The sequence below is a fragment of the Diadema antillarum genome, unplaced genomic scaffold (assembly GCF_040938485.1).
Source record: "Diadema antillarum isolate AM-2024a unplaced genomic scaffold, OU_Dant_1.0 seq00000396_RagTag, whole genome shotgun sequence".
Lineage (NCBI taxonomy): Eukaryota > Metazoa > Echinodermata > Echinoidea > Diadematoida > Diadematidae > Diadema > Diadema antillarum.
This window is the reverse complement of record NW_027271388.1, coordinates 178,110-184,039: the sequence shown is the minus strand read 5'-3', so window position 1 is coordinate 184,039 and position 5,930 is coordinate 178,110.

Genomic DNA, 5,930 nt, shown 5'->3' with positions numbered 1-5,930 from the left:
ACAGATCAAAGAGTTCATCATCATCTAGGGAATCAAAAGGTACATTAAGTCGATTAGCCATAAAAAGAGGCATAACGTATATGAAGGCATGTCAACTGACGAGTTAGCAAAGGAATGAACATTTTTGGCACAAAAGATGCACGGACAATTCCGGGTTCACGGATAGTACAGCGAGTAGGCAAATTCACGAAAACATAGACTTTAGGCAACATAATCAAAGAACATAGAATACATAAACAACACAGGAAGAAAGCGTACACACAAATAGCCAAAGCCTGTAAAAGAACTTTGACAGTACCAGTGCAAAGCATATAAACGGACATGGAGATAAAGATAGCTCCCGAATTTGGAAAGATCATTCGTTATTTATAGGAAATAAGTATTGACTTATAGGATGAAAATATAGAAAATGGATGATAAATGCGTGTATAAATAAAAATAAAAATAAAAATAAAACCCCTTCCATTTCTTGGATCATTATGTAGTATCATAATATTATCAAGGCCCGGAAGTCTCACATTCATTTTACATTATACACAAGGGGCATAACTAATCAGGCTAAAATAATATGCTGACATTACAAATGTCGGACAACTGCTGAAGTGAGTGAGTAATATAATAATACTGACAGCCCTCGCAGGGGCAGACGGGGCAATAGCTGTATGTGAACTAGATGCCATGCTTACAAAGGTGACAAGGAAATAGGAAGAAAAAAAAAAACCCACTTCATTCCAAAGTCCTAGGGGAAGCGTCATTTATTATTTGGATGCACGAATACACCGGGCTAATGTTCGAAAAAAAGATGTACTGTGTATCCCACCTTCGCTCCCGATTCAACCCTCCTGGAGTTCATCGCACTGGTTGCATTGATATATGGAAACTACAGTATAACTTATATTGTTTGACAAAGTGGAGAAAAAACAGTGGAATTATAGGCGCTCACTTGTAAAAAGAGCGAAAAATTAAAAAATAAAACAAACAAGTGTTTTGCTGAGGAGGGTGAAGCGGGCGGAGGAGGGATAGACAAATATTTCATACTAGGCATGTGTCGACAAAAAAAAAAAAAAAAAAAAATCAGCATGTAAAATGCTGAGGCTGCTTAAACACAGTCCCACCTCCCTGATATACAATCCAGTTCTTACAGGGTGGGCGAACTTGCGCAACAACCTTCTCGGTCAAGACGAGTGTTACCCTCCATTGGCTTACAAAAGAAGTGTGAAAAAATGTGAAAACAATGATCGTGCAATGTTACATAACATGGAGGGGTACACAGGGGTTACATAGGGGTATTCAGGACGCATCAGAAAGCAGATTAAAATCATAGCTGATCTGACGGTAAGTGGCTGAGGTGACTACTCTCGATAGTTGTGGGGGTGGGAATAAAGAGAATAAAGAGAACAAACACGTAATGACCCTCTGGTTTTATTCTAGCTCGGATTCATACGATTTTTTAAAGAACCATGGGCATTGTGAAAAAGAATACCACTGAAAACATTATGAGTATTGGGATCCATAATGTCGACAAGGTGAATCAAAATGGGGGTACACATGTACATACATAAAATATTATTATCATGAGTATCATAGTGTGTGAATACCAGTACGTGAGTGGAACCCAGGTTTGAATTAATTTGCTGACATTACGTATGTCGGAAAACTGCTATAATGAGTGGACAGTATATAGTATTGTACTACTGAAAACTTTCGCATGGGCAACAGCTGTATGAGAACTGAATACCATACTTACAAAAGGGAAGGAAACAAAAACAACAACAACAGCTCATTCCAAAATCTCAGGGAAAGCGCTGTTCATATATTTGGATGCATGAATAAATAAACCGGTCCTAATATTCAGAAAAGAATGTACTGTATGTCCCACCTCCGCTGCCGATTCAACCCTCCCGGAGTTTTAAACGCACTGTTTGCATGTGAAATTTGTATTGTTTGACAAGGTGGGTGAAACGATGGAAATTATAGGCGTTCATGCATAAAAAGAGTAAAAAGAAATGAAACAACAAAGTGTTTGTTGAGAAGGGTGAAGAGGACGGAGATGGGATAGACAAATATTTCATAGGCATGTGTTAAAAAAAAAATACGGCATGTGAAACACTAGACTGTTTAAACACATGCATATGCAATTCAGTTTTTACAAGGTGGGTGAACTTGCGAGGAATTGAGGCAGACAAACGACCTTCTCGGTCAAGTTTTACCCGGCATTGGCTTACAAAAGGTACGAAACATGTGCGAAACAGTTCACGCGTCCTGTTACATAACAGGTATATATAGAAAAAATGTGAAAACAGTTCACGCGCAAATGTTACATAACAGGGAAGGTATACAGGACGGATCCAAATGCAGATTGAAATTGTAGCTGATCTGGCTAAGTGGTTGAGGTGACTGCCCTCGATTAGTGGGGGGGGGGGGGGGGGTTGTAAGGGATGAATAAGGAGAACATACACGTAATGACCCTCTGGTCGTATTCTAACTTGGGTTGAAACGAATGTATAATGATTGGAGAAAAAAAACATGGGCATTGCGAAAACGGATACAACTGAAGACATTATGAGTATTGGGAAAACGACAATTAGAATCCAATTGGGGGTATACATGTATACATACATAAAATAAATGCGTCTTATAGTGTGTGAATACCAATGGGGGAGTGGAACAGGTTTCAAAACACACCTTGACCTTCAAGACATTATGAGTATTGGGAAAGAGACAATTAGAATCCAATTGGGGGTACACATGTATACATACATAAAATAAATGCGTCTTATAGTGTGTGAATACCAATGGGAGAGTGGAACAGGTTTCAAAACACACCTTGACCTTCAATGGAGGGGTATGTACCCTTAAAAACTGTACAAAGAATGAGTGTTATTTGGATTCCATAGCGTCTTATAATGCAAGAGTATGTTAAACACATGAGTATAAGGCAAACGAAACAATCTAAGGAAAACACACAAGTGGATATCAATGGAGAGTGTATGGACGAGTTCTATGCACTCTGTATGCAATTGGGATAAAAATAATCATGTGGGAAATTGAATTACTGTAAATTGCCCAAGTGCCTTCAGTATCCTTCTTCAAAGGAGATACACAACAGAAATGTATACATACAAATCGTAGATTTAGCTGGACGCATAGCAGACATCGGTTTTGATAGCATGAAAATAAATCGTTAACATAACACAAAATTTAGTTACTCATGGGCAGATTAAAAAAAGAGAAGATAATATACACTACTCAGTATTTTTTTTTTATGCATGGGGTAATTATAAATTTGAGCATGATGATTTCAGACAAAAACATGCGATATTGGAGGAATGTGGAGGACATGCTACGTATCGCGTCAGTGACTTTGGTGACAGTTTTGGAGTGAGGCTTACAACAGCAGTGTATTGAATTCACAATTCAGTTGATCTCGTAACTGACAACAACATAATTATAAGATGAGTCACTGTATACAAAAAGTGGTGTTTTATTATAATATACTATATAATTCAACAATAAATTACAATATTATTTAGGGGTAATTTGCTATATAATTTACCATTTAATTTGGGGGGAATTAGGGGTAAGCCACATGGCGACTGGGTTGAAGTAAGACAGAGATTCAGAATCACCAATTACTTCGGCAGGAAAATAAAAGCAACAAGCATCTACAGTTACATGCAATACTTATTGTGCTGTTTAAAGTATGAGATAGAGAAAAAATATATAAATGGAGCGGAAATAACATCAATTCACATTAGAGACAGACTGTAATTTCCAAGAGAAAAACAAATTGGAATGATACTAATCTCACATGTTATTCCTTCCAGTCAGTCCAACGGTCGGCGTTCCCTCCATTTCGTGCACTTTTCCTGGTTTGGAGGATGACTTTGGTTCCAACTACCTTTATCCTGGTCGATAGGTCATTGTTTTTTCTGATGTTGTATGCCGTTGCTGCCAGTCTCCCTCTCTCGCGCTTCATCTTTGGGGGAAGATCAGTACGGATGGAGACTCGACTGAAGGGATTCAGGGCTGGAGACGCGTCACTACCAGGAGGAGGGGGTTGCTGGCCTTGGTCACGGCGATGGCGGGGGCGATGCTCGTAGGCGTTCAAGAGCCGGTCTCTATCCGTCATGCATGCGAATCTTATGATGAGAGCCGGTGGCTGGCGTCCAGAGTCATGGGGTCCACGATTAGCTGGGGGCAAGCGATGAGCATTGATGATGGGTATCGACGAGGCCTCCGTTGTAGAGATGTTCAGGAAGTTGGTAAGTACTTCAGTGACAACTTCATGAATGTTTTCGTTCTGTTTAGGTGGTACGCCATAGACAAGGAGATTTTGCTTCCTGTCATGTATTTCGCTCAGGATAAGTTTTTCATTCAATTCCTCGATTTTGTTGTCGATATAGCTACGCAGCTGAGGAAGGGTATCCCTCTCCACTGTGCACAGCCGATCAGAAGCATCAGTTAGACCCGTTTCCAGGTCAGAAACCGTCTTTTTCGTGCATGCAAGGTCATTCTTGAGCGAAGCTATTTCGTTCACTACAGAGTCAAGTTTCGTGTTTACCTGACTCGTGAAGGAGCGAAACATGTCCTTAATTTCCCTCATGAATGAAAGAAGTTCAGGAGGCGCGGCTGCTGTAGGGACCGGCTGGTCGCTGGACTCAAACAGGGACGCATTGCTAGTTGTAGACGTAGCTGAAGTGTTGGCGGGCGAGGCTCCGCCCATGGTGCTGCTCGTGGCGCCACAAGTAGATCCGCTGGTCTGCATAGCTCCCTGTGTGCTTGAATTTCGAGTAACACAACCACTGAGATTTGACGGTTCCTTTCTCGTATTTGATGACGGTTGCTTAGGTTTTCCACTTGTCTGAGAGCGGAAATTATAATGTCTTCTCCTTACATCCATAATGTGAAGAAATATGATCCAAATATAGCGTATTTCCACCAAAATTCGGAATATAAACGGGAGCTCTCTACAAAAGCGTTGCCGCTACTCCGACATCACGTGATCACGTGATCAGGCCTCTGTCGCCAGTCGCTCGATCGTTGTTCCAGACCATATATTTTGTTCGTATTGTGGTTGTTTGTTTTTTAAAGTTTAAGAACATCGAATAGATTTAACTTAAAATCAGCAACAGTTTCTATAGGGGCAGGGGATCGACTTATTCCTTTGCACCAAAAAGAAAAAGAAATGATGCAGGCTACTTAGCAGTGGTCCTCATAGACATAAGTTGGTATAGGACTATCAAGCAAAGCACTTTTCATTGACCATCTCCTATAGATGTTGAAGTAGTACAATAAAATCTATCAAGTGGTGTTATGGGCCTATCCAATGCTCTCATACACAGAAGCAACGAATAGGGCCTACTTGCGGGGGGGGGGGGGCGCACAGTGGTGTTTGAAACAGTTTGAAAAAGTTTTGCAGTAGGATGTTGGTCTGCGAATAAATCCTAGATAATGTATTCTTCTACTCACCGTTCGTTGCTTGTAACACACTTAAGATAATACATCTTCTACTCACCATTCGTTGCTTCTAACACACTTTAAAATACTCCGCGCTTAGGGGCTACGTCTGGAGTCGATGTCACCAGAGACTCCAACCCCAAGCACCTTCTGATCTGGAGATTCTCCCGCCCGAAACCCCTAGCAAACGGGAGACTCCAAGTTGATTGTGCGAAGCGCGAAGTTCCTAGGATTCTAGATGTTCTCTGGTGCTATCTAAGGCTTATTTTTTCAACATACGATAAAAATAAGTAAGAAATCATTTCCACCGGGAGACACAGAGCCAGGGCGGGAGAAATCAAATCTCAAACGGGAGAACGGGAGATTGTGCAAAAATGGGTTTTCGGCGGGAGATCTCCCGTCGAAAACGGGAGAGTTGGAGTCTCTGTGTCACAGGAAATGGTCCTTCTATTGAAAGTTCACCGATTGCA